Raw genomic sequence first — 17,424 nt, forward strand, 5'->3', positions numbered from 1 at the left:
CTGATATTAATATGTGATTAGATTTAATGTGCCTGGTTTGCTTTCCAGCAAACAACCAAGGAGGCAGGTGGTGGTGAGCAGCACCAGGACAAAAAATGAACTTGGAGGTGAGTTAACCCCTCAACTATCCAGATGAAAATCCTCTTCTAGAACTATTTCTAACAGCCTCAGGAGCAAAGCCTCTGTTAGAATCGATTGCCCTCAATCCTCTCCAAAGAAGTTGTCGCATTAACCTTGCTTTGAAGCTATGAAAATATCTGCTTTGATTGCCCGCTCAGAGCCTGAAAGGACTGCTGAATTTGGATTCCTAAGAAACTGCCAATTCTGCACTTCTGTATTCTTCTATTCCTCCTCCATAACAAGTGCAATGAAAGGTTAACTTGTATGCCCCCTGCTTGCCAAGAGGCAACACATTAGCCTGTTGACTGTACAAGGCCCTGTGGAGTCCGATAGTTGACATTTCCACCTACCTATCTTTGTGTTAGAGTGGAAGCGAGAGAGGGTGTCAAAGATACACAGAAGTCAACCCAGTAAAGTATCAAATCCATGCAATTATGGATCCTTAAGAATAACTGCACAATAGCAATTCCTACCACTCACCTACAGGCACCCTCCCTGAATACTCTAGTCTAACACATCTGAACAGTGTTCAATTTCCAGTAAAAAGGCTGACATTACAACCCTGACTGCTGCATTACAGCTGCAATTCTAAACCTAAAGCACACATTAGTGTGGAAACAAGGCCAAACAATTTTGATTGAATCTAAATAAGCTTCAAAATTTATTATTAACTTGGCCTACTACTATTAAGCCTATAAACGACTTCTTTTATCATCACATTTGTATCCCTCCCTCCCTCTAAGGGGTTCATAATAGTAGACCTAGGATTGTCTCATTCACTGTCACAATAAGCCTGCAGAGCGAAGGAAAGCAGTACGACAGGTAAAGTACAGGGACAAAGATCCCTGCAAGGGCTGCTGGTTAACGTAGGCCACAAACTCCAGCTTGGAAAAATCAGCTCCCCAGCCTGATTTCTAGGCTACCTTCTGTGCATTTCTAGAGCTTTTTCTTTGTTTTATTTGAACCATGAAGACCAGAAACTCATATTTAGAATGAGTAAAAGCCAATATTCAAGACACCAAGTGCTCTGCCAGATTCTACAAAGACTTTCCAGAAGCCAAGGGGAATACCTGAAGGATACATTCCAGCCCAGCATATAATGACAAGGTATGGGAGATAAACGGAGCACAGCAAGACACAAGGCAGGTTAATGATAATGTATGAGACTCAGGAAATAGAATTTGCAAGAGCACAACTAGACTGGCATCAGAAAGTAGGTCGAACTCTCACATTAACTAAGTGAAGCAAAATAAGCCTTCCGTCTCAGCAGGAACCTGACTACAATAAGCATTAGGCAGGGCATCAGGCACTGAAAACAAATGGTTAAATAGATTGTGTACTTTTTAATTTTGGAATTAAGTTTTATAGAAGCAGTTACCAGCTGACTGTATAATTGCAACCAAGATATTTGTTGTCCTTCACTGTTAAGATTTTTTCTACACCCAAAAGAGTTTTTTTTTATCATGACAGATACTTAAATAATTTGCCATATACATACTGATGCTCTTTTGACCAGCAGTTCTTCAGGTTTTTTTGCAAAGAAAATTCTTCAACTTGTACCACTGAGTATTCCAAGGGCACTTTTACCTCCAAATTTTAACATATATAGACTATCAATTTCTCAGTTGCCTACCAAATGGCAATTCAAAGCAACTAAAAAGATTTCACTGGAAAAGAGTTAGGCACTGTGATCAGCAGGGTGTCCACATGCTCATCTTAAGCTGGATACTACTCCCTACTAACACACATTAATTAAAAGGAGGGAAAACTTATATGGACCTGTAGCTAAGATCTGTTTTACTACTCTAGTCCTCTGAATTCAGAGACACAACATCTTTACATAGTATTACAAAGTTGTTATCAATGGAGAAATAGAATTGTCTCTTGAAGTCTCTCACATGGAATGGTTTGTATTTCAATATAGGTCTAACTTAAATTGAGAAAACAAGTATCTGTGATTTGGCAAAATGAAATCAAACATTTTAGAGATCTGACTTCAGATGGAGACATTAACGCTTACAGCAGAATCCACAATGAAAATGCTCCAAATTAAGATATTAGATTAAGAAAGACTATTTCAAGAACAATTGCAAGATATTCTAATTGACAAAAAATTTAACTGCAACTGTATCTATGAATGACCCTAGCTAGTCAAGGCAAACTAGAAAGCACTTCTACTAAAAACCAATGGCAAAAAACCTGAAACATTGTTCAAATGGAAAACAGAGGATGACAAGTAGAAATAATATGTTCCTAGGAAGATAATTTCCCTGGATATCTCACACACAGAATTTTCATAGAGAAGCTTGTTTCTATAATACCATCTCAGTTTTAAATGGTGAAACTTTAAAAAGTACATGAAACATGTTTACCATTTACTCCTTTTTCATTCCAGGGTCTGCTTTGTATTGTATTTCTTGGTAGATTTGTTAGTAGATATCAAATTTGTTTCAAATGGAGATATATATTTCCCTGTGAAAAGAAAATGACAGACAATGAGACATCTCATAGGCAATAACAGAAGTCTGAGATAATGCATATTTTACACACCAACATCATTTCAGTGCTGACAGTAAACAATACAAAATACAAACCACTGTGTTCCCTCCCAGAAATGTTGGACTACAATTCCTATCATTGCCAGCCCTCGTGGCGACCAGGTTGAGGAAGACTGCAAATGCACAGAGATGCCGAGTTGAACAGGTGGGTGGGTTTTCTGAAAACAAGTTAACCCCTATGACATGAAGCTTTGACGAGCCTCTCCAGGTGGGCATTTTATCAGTAGGGTTCACCACTGAAAAAGCCGGGTCTCCTTTCTCAAGCATACTGGATACCAAGAAAAGCACCAAGCTCTAGCTCACCCTTGCCCATCCTGATGCCTGTCTCTCCTGTTGGCCTGCTACGCCCATCCTCCCTGGCATGAGTTACCCTGGCCACATAGATCGTTATATACAGGTGTTAATGATCAAGGGCTGTCAGGGATACAGATTGGGCCTGCCTAGAAGAGACTCAGAGGGTTTGTGAAAGCTACATTGCTATTCTCTGGTTAATCCCTGTCACTCTGAAATATTTCCTATCAAAGAGTTAAGGAGCATAAGGTTAAGGAGCTTACTCATGATTAAAGGCCACAGTGTGCTCCAGCCTGGTCCTTCCTCGCAGGACACACTTCTTAGTGGCAGCATTTCTAGATCCGGTGTCAGGACCCATCAGTGAGTGGAAGGAGCTTTCTGAAGAAGGTACCAGCAAACAGCGGCCACTATGAACAATGAAGGAGAGAAGGTTGTAGGGCAGTAGGGGGCAGCCCATAGCCCACTGACCACATGGAGCCCTCAGCCAGTCTGTGGGACCCTGCCAACTTTGTCCGCTGCCTAACTGTTAAATCAACAGCTGGGAAGTGGAAGGGAGAAAGATTTCTGTACCCTTGCTGCTATGGATCTCTGTGTGCACACACATGTTCAAAAAAGTCGTCCCCCCATCATATGGAGTGGGAGGCAATAGAACAGAGAGGAGACTATATCACTGCCTATCACAGTCTAGGGTTGGGGTTATGCCAGAAGCCCTCAGGGGTGAAATCCCCATCCTTTCCCTATTCTCGCCTATGCACTGCAGCAGCCACCTCTTGACTGGCCAGCTGTGATCCCAAGCTATGTTCTCCTCACCCCAAGTGTACCTGTATGTCTTCAGTGCTTCTTAGTTGTTCCAGCTCCCAGAGAGATTTTTATTAACTGAAAATAAACCATTCTGCATGTTTTCTTGCTGTCTCCCTGTTTCCAAAAGTAAATAAGGAGGTGGACACATCACTCTACCAGTGGAAATAAACCAAGCAATTATGTGCCTGTTGGTAAGAAGCTTGGAACAGTAGAGTTTGAAGGCTCGGAGTGGCCACTTCCATGGCTGCTCTTTCCAGGGTATGGTTGGTGTTGTGACTCTACGTGGTTCTCTGTACTAAATATGGTAAATGTACAATGGTAAAATGGACATCCTGGGCCCGGACAATCAGAGAAGCCATAGCAAAGCATGAAAACCTTACAACAGATTGGTTCTCTGTGGTTTCAGGAAATTAATTCCACCACAAAGGAACTCAGGACAACACAACAAACCCATGACTAAGTTTTCACCATGCCTTCTTACATCATGCAAACCCTCCTACTCTCTCTAAACTACAAGCCAGGATTTCATCTTAGCCAGCAGGTCTTTGCCCCAGAATCTATTTTCCTAGATACAGGAATCAGTCTTGGAACATATGAAGTAGGACTAATAGAAATCCTATACATAAGCAAGTTGCATGCATTCAGCCAATGATGAAGAGGACTATGCTGCAGAGTGGATAAAAATAAATTAAAAAATGAATACAATTTTTATTTAACTTTAATTGGATTTTGACTTAAATAGGATGTTTACATAAAATGCTTTTTGTGGGAAAAAACTATAGTTTTCTATTGAAGATACATTATGGTCCATTATGAAATAAGGATTAGTTATTAATTATGTAGCATGAGAAAGTATATTCATGCAATGTTTAAATTTTTTGGTAAATGAATGCCATTAATCCATTCACAGTGTCATGCTCTTCCGGAAGTTTCTGTAAGATAATTGGGCAATTTTCTATCTAGAAGATATTATCACAGGTGCTTGGTTTTACAGTTCTCATAGCTGTGAATTTGTGTCTGCAGAGATCCCATGCCTCTTCTTCACAGCAAAAATGATATAGATCAAACATACAGAGTTGATGAAAAGTCCTTAATCTCATTGTTCATTTGCAAATCTATGTATACAGAATTAACCCCTGACCTCCTAAGTTAAAAAAAAATGATAAACGAACAGAAGAAGCTTGTTGGGAGTGGAATAGACTTGTGCAAGAAGCTAAGTGTGAGGAGGGAGGGGCAAACAGTAAAAACGAAAGTGAAACCTTTTGAGCAGAATACTCCACAAGAAAAGAACCTTTGGATCTTTTTGTGTATGGCCTGAGCTTGATCATATTATTCCTTCCCTGGCAGAGAAACCTATAATGGCAGCAAGCCATAAGAGACCCAGTTTAGGAATATTTTAACGAAGTTCCTCTAACTATGGACAAAGCAAGCAGGCAAATTATGTAGAAAGCCATGATTTAAATTTAGTCTTACTAATGATTTCAATCATGATTTAAATTGATTTGATTTAAATCAAATCTATCCTGGCTGTGCTGTCTGATGTTATACACAAAGCTGGCCCATAGGCAAGCCTCTCTCAGGACAGAGAAAGGACTCTGCCAATGTGGAGTAAAAGGAAGCAGCTAACACTGGGAAGAGCAACTGCTCCTCCAGCACCTGCCAGGCCCAAGCACTCATTTCATCTCAGATCTGAGATCACCGCAGAGATCATTCTGCAGTTCCTTCAGATGCATTTCTATGGGCCAGATGTGAAAACTCTGCAGCCCTAGAGCTCCTGCATCCCTGGTGAACACAGACACAAAGGTTCAGGGACACAGTAAAGCATTCACTTGGTTAACAAAGTTTTGGAAGGTGACAGCCCAAAGCGCAGGAAGTTTCATACTACCACAGACACTTTCGCAGAATGAACATGCCTTTTGTAACATGCTCAGTCATATAGGTTTCAGTTTACATTTAGTGACATTCCTATTCTTTAATTAAAAAATAAGTTTTAAGGAAACCAATAGTTACTAGTCACTTTTTTGGATAGCATTTCTTTCCTAAGCCAGATATGCAGGCTTGCAAACTGAGTACACAATCTGCCTCCCTTCCAAACCATTGTGTGAACATGCTCCAAGTATGAATGCTTGCTTTAAAGTGGTTTGATTAGGGTAAAGTGCCATTTCATCAATTGACAGCAGTAGATTTTAAATCATACAATATCTTGTGGCACAACTCAAGTGAAAACTGGGGGCACACAATTTATTTTCAGAAGCTACTTTGATTCCGTTGAGTTAATGTAAGAGCCAGATGATAAAATATAAATGCTCTACAGTCCATATTTTCTTCTAACCTCAAATGGCAGCTTTTATTGTGGGATAAAGTCTCACCCATCCTTCAGCATTTCAAAAGATGTGTTTCTATAATCTGCTCAAACAGAAAAGATAGGTGATTAATTCACTAAAAAGAATTTAAGCAATAATCCTAGTTTCAAGAAAATCACTGTCCAGCACCAACTTAATTGCTAAAATAGCACCTGTATCCAATCCAGGCTAACTGGCGCTTGTTGCTGCCAGCGCTTTTCAGAAAACAAGGACATGGATGCTTCAAGGTCTCTCATGAAATAAACATTATTAAAGGCTACCTTTGACCTGATGGCAGCAGTGCACAAAATCTCTCCACATCAACAACCTGCTGCATAAAAGCACTCTCAGCAGCAGGTCTCTTTCTGCCCTTGCCTTCCCAACACTACAACACATTTCTGGCACACACTGTAACACCTGAGCCACAGAAGGCTTAGTGGGTGCAGTACTTCACATACAACACTGCAAGCAGCCGGATTACCTTGAAGTTCACTGGGCCTAATAATTTTCTTACAGTAAGCAAGTTAGAACACAACTATAATAGTGAGCAGTAACACAGCCTCTGTTTAAAGCAGTCTGCTAGTTGCTGTTATCTTTTTTCCTCCCCTTCCCTTCTGCTAAAGCAGCACATTACAGCAAGTCCTGTACTAAGTGTCATGTGGCTGGAAGCAGATACGGAACACTTAAAGTTGCCTCCCCTCTAAACAAGAAGGAGAGTGTGACACATTTGCCCAGGACATACTGGTTGGAAAACTTAAAAGAATTTAGTACCCACAGTATGGATAGGGGAGAAAATGCTTGCTGGATGACAGTTTATTTATTCAGTTTATTTGTACCTCACCTTTCTACCAAAAGAGAAGCATACTGTAATCCTCCTTCAGTAGTATCAATGCCTGAACGCTTTTTGTGCTCAGACAAGGTGGAGGCACAGTTGAACGGGATGGACGCTAGCAGTGGCAGCAGCTTGACCATGAAAGACAGATGGCTTTCCTCTCTGGATGTCTATTCCTGTAGGTGCAGGCATTCCTACTGCCAAACTTTTGCCTGTTTAGTGTTTGTTATATTTAAGGTCTTGCTCTCCTTCTGCATTTTTATTGTATTTTATTGCATGTGTGGTTTTGAACTGTTTGAGCCACTCTGAGTGGTGCACAGACCCTAGGAATTTTCCTTTATAGGAAAACAAGTGAAAAATCTTAATACGATATACCTAGTCTCTATTTCTGCACACTATTGTGGGAGGTATTTAAAAAAAAAGCCAAGCTAGAACTAGGGAAGGGGGGAGCACCACCCTCTCACCACGTGGCACAGTTCACACATTCATTTTTTTAAACCTACTATACTTGGAAATCAAACTCTGCTCTCTTTACCTTGCACCACCAAATAGGCAGGAGCTGCAATTCTATACCTTGGTTTGAAGATAAATGCTATGAAATGCTCACTAATACACTTTCAAGCAAGAGCTCTATTTAGAAGGGCACCAGACACCCATTCTGCACACTCTGGCTCAGGAAGGCTTGCATTTCTGGCTAGCTGAGAGTTTAACAAAGCAACCACAAGGATTGCTCTTAAAACCCACTGATCATTCCCATGTTAAACTTGAATATTCCCATCGCTCACCCTTCAGTGAAAGAGTGCCACTAACATTTTGCATAGCCTAAAGCAGGGCAACCTGGGAGCCTTATTTCACAATCAGTTGGAGGCTGCATGCTCCAACCAGTGGACCTGGATACATATTGCAGATGTGGCCCTGGTTGCATGCAAACCATGGGTGACCTCCTGCAGTTTACAGTCACTCTAAATCTTTTAAATCTTTGCTGTGGTTGCTATAGCAGAGCCACACTCAGCCATTTTCTCCACCTAATTTCACATGTTAACAATGCAATCCTATTTATATGTTTACTTAGAAGTACCACTGAACTCAATGGGATAAACTCCCAGCAGAATGAGCATAGGGTTGCAGCCTGAATGCAAAACACAGCTGGTTCCACATTACTGCTTCAGGAGCTCAAAGAATCCAGTTTAGAGAGAGTTAAGAAAGCTAAAAAATATAAAGTTGGCAAGGAGGTCTGAAAACACATTTACAAGGGATTAAAGGTCTTTCTAGACAGTAAAAGTCTTCCAATTTTATCTGCAGCATTACACTTCTGCCAGCACAGTGCAGCACACCACACGCCTGCAACAGCTACAAGAACTGCGGCCAAGCAGCTGTTTGCAACTTTAAAAGGAGGACTCAATCAGGAGACCCCAACTTTTTTGGCCCCATGGGCACATTTGGAAATCTGAGAAATTGCTGTGGGTGCCACCACAAAATGGTTCCCACAGAGGATGTGGCTAGTCATGCAATAGCTGCTGAAGGGGCCCAGCTGGTCAAAAATGAATCAAAGAAGTGGTGTAGGGAGGGGGAGAAATAGTGAGGCCTGAGGCCAAGAGGGAGGGAGAAATATTATGGCAAAGGGATGAAGAAAATGCAAGGCTAGAGCCTAGAAGGGGAGAGGAAAAAATATTACCCTAATATTTTCCAAAAGTTTTATTAAAACATTTTGAAGGGCACACCACTTGAGACCTTCACAATTGCTAAGACATCCAGGGATTCAGTGCTGGGCACCTGGACTACTTAGTGCTCACACTGCAGCTTTACACATCCTTGTACTGCTAACAGCATACAGTATAGAGCACATCAGAGCATTCATTATACTTTTTTTTACCAGACTGGATTACAACAACCCCGTAAGACTGGTCACTATTATTACCGCCATGTTCCAGATAGTGAGTGCAAGGCTGAAAGAGTTGGTGACCTCATGCCACTAAATAAATGCTTCACAGAAGCCAAACATGAATTTCAAGTGACAGTTACAGTTCGTGAAATAATGACGCTGCAGTTGAGGAGAAGTGAGGAGTAGCCTTTCTGCTTCTTGATTCATTTGTTTTTTTTTTTCAGATCAGCTACATTTGATGAACACTTTAGTACTATGGTAGCACACCAAGGAAAGATAATAGCCACATACAGTGCTCTTTTCATTTCAGAAAACAGGCTAATAGTATGGGCAGTTTTATTTCTTATTACCAGTAACATCACAGGCTTCAAACCTTCACATTTCCACATCTCACACACAACTCAACTAATCAGCACAGGAGCACTGCATTTTGCCAGTAACAAAATACCTGCCTTTGCATCACATCAAGAGTACTATGCTGTAAGATACAGGTTTTTTTGCGCACAACAGATGAACAACAGTTATAACAACTATACACTTGTGTCATAGGCTAGTTGTCAATGGGACTTTCCAGACATCAGCAGATCTTATCTGTAAGTGGGCTTATGAGAAAAGGTTAAGAAAGGGAGTGTAATAAGGAAAGGGATTTTATTATCCTTAACAGTATGTAAGTGCTACAAAATAAATAAAATGAACAGACTCCTTAATTTTAAAAATCTACAAACTAATTTTCAGCTCTAGAGTCCCCCAAAGTGACATATAAAAATTAAGACCAAAACAATAAACCAGACTAAAAAAGAACTATTAAAGAATCCTAAACAGAATAGAATCAAAGCTTTCAATCTCAAACTTAAAACTAACAAAAGCCATATGGAATAAAAACAACCTGACTGTCCACCTGAAACTAACCAGAGATGGAAACATATTTGCATTTTCTGGGATGCCCATAATCAGGGAACCACCACAGAAAAGGCCCTGCCCCACTTTCCAACCAACTTATTTTGATGGTGGGGTAGGTTCATGTGAAAGGATATCCAGGTACCCAATCTGCTAAGGAATTTGAATTAAAACAAAGCTTCTTGGAGTGGGCTCATAAACAAACTGGAAGTCAGGGCGACTGGTACACTCTAATAGTACATGTAAAGCTTACACCAGTCTGGAAAGCAGACTGGCCACAGTGTCTTGCAAGAGCTGCATTTCCAAACTCTCTTCAGCAGCAGCCTAGAGCAGAGGTGGAGCAGCAGGGGAAGATAAACTAGGAAAGTATGAAGAATGAGGCAATCAGGTAACTGTCTTCAATATACTAATAACTGCTTTAAGTAAGCCACAAACTAGTCAGCCTCCATGGTCCTTGTAGTAGCTGGAAAAGTTAATGGGGTCAAATTACAGGAAGATGGTTTTAGGTTAAATATCAGAAAGAGATAATTGATGGAAACTGAACAAACTAGCTGCAAAAGTTCTTCCATTCCCTCATTAGAGGTATGTAAAGACAGGTTAGGTAAGACCTGAGTGTGTCAGGATCCTTTAGGAGTTACTGCCCTTCTTCAAATGCCAGCAGGCAGACACAGAGGGATTTTTTAAAATACATCTTCCAGACTGACAGCACTAGCAATAGGAATATTAAAGGTAGAGCCTCAGGACTAAACCAGACAAGGTGATGGAGATCCATAATTGCATCTCCCAACACTGTTTTAAGAAACAGCAGCCATGAGGGAGCCATGCCTGGATTGCAGACATGGCATTCAATGAAACAAGTCCTTTCCCTCTGCTTTTACCAATTAAATGCTGCCAGCCGCCCCAACAGGGTAACATTAACAGGTCTTGCAGCCACTGAGGCTTCACTGTGCCGCATATCAACTGAAACGTTATTCCCAGTGAGTTAAATGGGGCTTGCTCCTGGGGGGGGGGGGGAGCACGCGCACGCACGCACACACACACGTGCAGCCTACATTTGAGGCTCTGATCTCTTGCATCTTTTCTTCTTTGTCTTGATTTGGTTGAACAAGGTATGTCCTGACCAAGATTTTTAGTGCACAGGCCCCTGTGATGAAGGGGGCCATCCATGTGTTCACTGTATGCTCAGCAGCAGAGCCCATTATTTGCAAGCAGAAGGGCCCAGATCTGGCATCTCCAAGTAGTGCAAGAACAACTCCTGGCCACAATCCTGGAGAGTTGCTGCCAGTCAGTGTCAAGAATACTGAGCTACGTAGATTCAGTATAAAGCAGCTTTCTATGCTGCTATCACATAACTCTTAGAAGTTATTCAACAACACTCTTAGATTGTTGTGGAACCAACTTGGAAAAAATGACCACAGTTCTATCAGATTTAATATTTAAGTGAAATATTTAATTAAGATTTAATTTAAGTGAAAAATGCCCAAGGAAGCCTATTCACATTTGAATTAAAAGGAGGAAGCCTCCCTAAGTAGAGGAAACCAGGAAAAAGAAACTTAAAAGGAAGAGTCAGGAGGGTTGAATCCCTTCAAAATGCTTGGAGGTTACTAAAAACCACAATAGAAACTTACCTAGTATGTATATCACATGTCAGGAAAGGTAACATCAAATCTTAGAAATTACCAACAGGGTTAACAAGCAGGGTCAAGAAAGCTATTAAAGAAATGAAGGCTTATTTTTTATTTTTTTTATTTTTTTTTTATTTTTCAGAAAATTAAGTCTTGCCCAAATGATGAAAACAAGAGTGAAACCTAAAGCTTGCACATAAGACATAAGAGGACCATGATGCTAACTACATCAAAACCTACAGTAAAGAATTGTTTAACTATATCATAAGCAGAAAATCTGCTAGGGAGACAGTTGGACTGTTTCCAATGGAGTTAAATGAGTATTAAAGGAGAAAAGAGGGATTGCAGAGAAGCTGAATGAATTATTTAATCTGTCTTCTATGCAGAAGCTATAGAAGTGACACATGTTCCTGAACTGATGTTTTCAGAAAGACTGAGAAACTGAAGCAAATAGTGATAACACAAGATGAAGTTCAATGTTTTTAACAAAATGAAAGATAAATGACTAGGTCCAGTGGTATTTATCCTAGCTTCCTTTAAAAACTCAAATATGAAATTGCTGATCTACTAACAAACATCCTTAACATCAGGGGACTGGAGAATGGCCCATTTTTAAAAAGCGATCTAGGAAATTACAGGCTGGTTAGCTTAACATCTGTTCCGGGTGAACAGGCTAAAAGCATTATTAAAAGTAAAATTAATAAGCATATTAAAGGATAAGCCCTACTGAAATAGAGTCGTCATGGCTTTCACAAAGCTAAGTTCTGTCTCACTAACCTTTTAGAGTTCAGTGAGAGTGTTAATTAGCACATGGACAGTGCTGATTTGGTAAACATTGTTTACTTGAACTTCCATAAGACTTTTGACAAGTCACTCACCAAAATCTTCTAAGCAAATATAGTCTTGGAATAAGAGAGGAGGTCCTCTTATGAATCAGTAACTGGTTAAAAAACAGAGATAGGAATAAATGGTAAATTCTCCGACTAGAGGGTTCCCACAGGGATCTGTATTAGGACTAATATTTTCCTACTTAATCATAAATGATCTGAAATTAGGAACAAGTGGGCAAGTTTGCTGAAGATCCCAAATTATTTAGGGTAGTTAAAACAAAAAGGTATTGTAATGCGTTCCAAAGAGATTTCACCAAAAAGGGAGAATGGGGATCAAAATTGTAAATGTGTTTTCATGTAAGCAAACTCCAAGTGATACACATTAGACCAAAAAAAGCCCATCTGATCCAGTAGTGGCTGCTCAAGAAATAAATCTTGGGCTTGTGGTGGCTAGCTCAATTAAAATGTTCATCCAACATATGGCTGTTGTGATTCAACAGGCAAATTCCATGTTGGGCATAATTAGAAAAGGAACTGAAAATAAAATTGCCGACATCCTCTATACAAATCTATGGTGTGACTATGCTGTGTACAGTTCTGATCACCACACCTTAAAAACAAAACTGTAGAACTGAAAAAAGAGCAGGAGAGAGCAACTAAAATGATCAAGGAGCTGGAGCAATCCGCCTATAAGAAAAGGTTACAACAACTGTGATTATTTAGCTTAGACATCATAAATGTGTACAAATTATGATGGTGTGAAAAATGTGGATAGGGAGCCTACTGCTCTCTCTTTCTCATAGTATTGCAACCCCGGGTCATCTCCTAAAGCTGATGGATGAAGGATTTGCAACAGGTAAGAGCAAGTACTGCTTCACACTACGCATAGTTAAACTATGGAATGCGTGACCGCGAGATGTAATATTGGCCACCAATCTGGATGGCTTTAAAAGAGAACTGGTCAAATTTTAAAAAAGGATATTATCCTGACGAATTATGCTACCTCTGAAAGCAGAGGCAGTTGCCAGGGAACATGGGTCGGAAGCTGCTGCTGCGCTTATGTCATGCTTGTGGGTATCCCATGGGCAGGTCCATCTAGTCCAGTTGGCCCCTGGAATGCTGGACCAGATAAACCTTTGGTCTGATTCATCTTGACTCTTCTTATGTTAGGGGCATGACGGGAAGCCCACTAGTTAAAGCATCAATCAGCCACTGGGAGGTGAGCCTTTCTCTCTCAACTTCAGTCTCACCAGCACCATTTCTGTGATTTGGGACTACAGCACTGGCCTACTTCAGAGGGTCGTTGTAAGATTTACCTGGAAAACAATGTGAAGCACTTACTGCATTTATACTGCATGGCTCCAGCTGCCAAAACAGATGCTGCAAAGCTCTTGGCAATCCATCACTTCTTCAAAATGAGAAAGATTTGTGCAGAAGCTACTGACACCATTTGTTTTGACATGCCAAAGACAAACCAGAGCTTGCTACGCAATACAACCATCAGCTTATGTGCGTGTGTGTTTCCTTTTTCCATTTCTAGATAGGTGCCACACAAGGAGGCTATTTAAGATAGTATTAATGTCAGTTCCTCTGTCAGGAACCCTAACTTGCCAAATTGCTAAGTCAGATATGCAGAGCAATGCTCCAAAGTGGGGGAACTGTGAGTTACACAGCAATTTGCTTTCACATCTGAAAGTAGGTGGGCATCAATTATTTTTTTTTACAACATTTAATTAGCATTCCACATCTAAACAAATTCCAGAGCAGTGAACAAAAAATACCACCATGTTAAACATTGTTTTTAAAAACAGAATAACAGTAAACAAAGTGGCTGGTCCATCAAGGAAAGCTGTTTAAATAAGGATGCTTTCGGGAAACACTGACAACAATTCAATCTTGGTGGCTGCCTAGCATCTGCAGGCAGAGACTCCCACAGGAAAGGGGCTGCAACCCTGACAGCTCTTCTCTGGGCCGAGTCCAGTCAGAGCACAAAGACATGCAGAACCACCAGGAACCTGCCATCTGATGACCTCGGTGAATGGGCAAGTATTGACCCAGAAAGTGTTACTACACATATCTTGGTCCTAAGTTATTCAGGGCTTTACACACTAGTACCAAAACCTTAAACCTGGGCCAGCATCAAAGGGAACTTGGCAGAATCCTGTCAAGCTGCTGCATTCTACAGGAGCCCCAGCTTCCAGACCAGGCTTAAATATAGACTGGATCTCTGAAATGCAGCCTTTGGGCTGTTGTTGCTGTAGCCAGGCTATCCTTGGCCCAGGATGGGGCATGCAAAAGACACTCAAGCTACAATGGCCCTTTGAGCCTCCAACAACAGCATCCCTGGACTACAGACCTCAACTTTCAAAGGAAGGATGGCCCCATTCACTAGGTAGAACATCAACAGCTCCAAGAGCATCTAAAAGAGCCTCACTTGAATGACTGTTCAAAGAGGCAGTGGAGGCTGCAAAGCAAACCATCTTTGTTGCCCACACCACTGCACAACAGGCAGAGTTGTGTGCTCTACAGAATGTTCCTTCACCTTCACTTTAAGTCTATCCAGCCTGTTTCACTGACCACATTTTGAATGCTTCTGCTGGCTTGTCCTTATTGCAGTCAACCTGCCAAAATTCATTACATAAATCACACCACTACAATAAAACCCCATTAAATTTCCAAAATGAAAAGATTCAGATGACGTGTGTATGGGGGGGGGGAGTGCAGCACAAAAGCTCTGCTATGCATTTTGTGAGGATGCCACACGTAAATAGGTATTACTGCCCATCCCCAGATCAATGAAATAGAGAGAAGAGTTTCACTGCATTAAAAAATGGAAACAAAGCCCACAGGAGAGAAGAAAGCCTGTGTGAGCCCAGCAAAATGATGGATATATTTAGCAATGTACAGAGCAAAAATAATTTAAAAATCAGCAAAAAGTTTAATTCCCAATTTATATATCCATTCAAGGTAACTTAACTTAAAAGCTAAGGAAGAAAGAAGAACAGCACAGATTTAGGTATAAATAGCTGGACATAATAGTTATGTTAATTTTATTTCTCCACCTCTCCATTTATGCTAGACTACTTTAAAGCCTTTTGCTGGTGCTGGTAAAAGAACTACAGGAGTCTGAAATTCTGGTCCACTAGCCCCTCCTCTAAAATGCTCACAGTCCATCTGAATTAACAAGCCAACATCAACTGCCCAACAGATATTAGAAAGAAATGTCCTGCCAAGCCAGGATCCTCAAATCTTTTGAGCAGACAAAAGCCTCCAAAGGCTACAAACACAGAAAAAGTCATAGATGTCTGGCCATCAGTCAAAAGAAATCGGGATTCACTGGGGCTGCAGTCCTTGACAGACGCACACATGTTCGTTTCTATGAGAATAATTCCCATTAACTTCAAAGATATTTGCTTTCAAGTAGACATGCTTAGGAGTGTGCTGTGAGTTTCAGGGCAAACATCTAGGGCTGAACAGGAAAGGTGGTGGTTGTGTTATCCATCTTGATATTATGCACATACAGAACAGTTTGTACCTGAAGACCATGCACCACATTTCCTTATCAAGTTACATAATACTGTTTGTGCAGGGAGATAGAATTTGTACCATCCTAACTGCACACAGGCCTATTTAACCCACTGCAGCTTCCCAGTGAAAGTTACATGTGTACAGCTGTGTAGGGGAAATGGCACCGATCAAGTGGCCCCGTATGTACATAACAATATACACATCACCAGTAGTTCTTACAGGTATCACAGCACCGTTTCTGCTATTGATATCTTGTCTGTATTATACACAGGCTTGCTCGACTGTTTGTTCTCTTTTAAAGGGGGCATCATTGCAACTTAATCCAGAAAAGCACAACTCCACAGAACCCCATGGGGGGCAGCCTTGATTTCATGAGGCACACTCCACATTTCCTGTTCCCCCTTCTCTTAGACATTTGGGGTGATCTACTCACTATACGTTTACTGTCCACATGAGACTCCCTGGCACACATACACCAACTACTAATTGAAGGGTGATTGCTTTTCTGTACCACATAGCCCATTCCTCCCACAGCAGTCTCCATGGAATGGTAGCAAAGCACATGGCCCCATTCCATAAACCCAGGTTCATCCTGCCTTTTAGCCCTCCTAATCCTTTCCTACTCAGTTCTTCCACTTGTTCCAGGAAGTCTAAACCACCTGTCCCTTTACTAAATGGCCAGGTAGTAAGTGTGGCTGTAAACCAGTATCCTACATCCTGCCCTACTGATATTTTGCTCTGGGCCATTGGCATCCCACCCCCACCTTGCATCCTGATCCTACAACCCCCGGGTCACCTTACCAGATGCTCCAAAGCATCCCAGACTCGGAAGCCCCCATGGGCTGCCCTTTGCTGCTAGCATATTTCAGCTCACCAGGGCCCCACAGCTACATCTTCAACAGCACGTCCCCACATCTTCAGACGCGAATGCCTCCCGCCGCCAAAAATAAATAAATAAATAAAAGCCAGAAAAGCACCTCCACCTGCTTCCTTTTATGTCCATCTCCTAAACGCACGTATCATACAATGTCTTGACCTCCAAAATAATCTAACCCCGGTGTCTCCCCCAATGCCCCGATCGCCGCTGTCGAATCTCCCAACCCGCACCTGTCCCTAGTGCGCCCCTCGCCTGGCCGCCACACCTGCCCGGCGCGGAGCCCTCAGCCCCACGCACAGTGTCCCTCCCCCACCCCGGGGAGAAAGTCGCCCGTTCCCGCCGCCAGACCGCAGACGCTCCCCCGCGAAGCCCCTCGGCGTATCCGAGGACTGCCCCGCGCCCGCCGCTCCCGATCGCCGCAATTCCGCTCCCGCTCAGGCACACGCGTCCCCGCCGCACACGCACCCGCCTCTCACCTGCGCTCGCCCGCCGCAGCCCCGCTCGCGCCTCCGTCCACCCCCGGCCCAGACGATCCGCGCTAGTCTCGGTCCGAGCCGGCGCGGAGTGAGCGGCCGCCGCCACCGAGGCGAAGCCGTAGCTGGGCAGCGCGCGCAGGACTCTGCGCCGCCATCTAGCGCGCTCGTTCAGCAAGGGCAGCTCGGCGGCGGAGCCTCGCGGGAGCCCTTTAAGAAATACATTAATGGGTTGGGGCGGGGGGGAAGGATCGGAACAAGCTGGCTTCTAGTTCTCCTGGAGAAGGCTTTCATTTTAATGATGGATAGGCCCTGGAACTGGTTTTCAAGGCTACGATTCAGTCTAGAAAAAAGTAAAGTTAGGTAGG

The 17,424-nt window shown here is 42.2% G+C and overlaps 1 protein-coding gene across 3 annotated transcripts in view; it reads right to left on the reverse strand.

Annotated features, from left to right (window-relative positions):
* SEMA4G (semaphorin 4G) overlaps positions 1-17,146 on the reverse strand; it is a 93,045-nt gene extending 75,899 nt beyond the window's left edge. Inside the window, exons 1-3 of one of the 3 annotated variants that reach the window (XM_044437367.1) lie at positions 17,060-17,146; positions 3,233-3,376; positions 2,493-2,592 (exon numbers count right to left, since the gene is read on the reverse strand). The gene's annotated coding sequence lies outside the window, so the exon portion shown is untranslated. Of the gene's footprint in view, positions 1-2,492; positions 2,593-3,232; positions 3,377-6,102; positions 6,524-17,059 lie in introns of those variants that run through there. The other 2 variants (XM_044437375.1, XM_044437382.1) reach the window with 2 other exon arrangements.
* Positions 17,147-17,424: the final 278 nt, after the last annotated feature.

This window comes from Varanus komodoensis, unplaced genomic scaffold (genome assembly GCF_004798865.1).
Source record: "Varanus komodoensis strain SLA01 unplaced genomic scaffold, ASM479886v1 scaffold1, whole genome shotgun sequence".
NCBI lineage: Eukaryota > Metazoa > Chordata > Lepidosauria > Squamata > Varanidae > Varanus > Varanus komodoensis.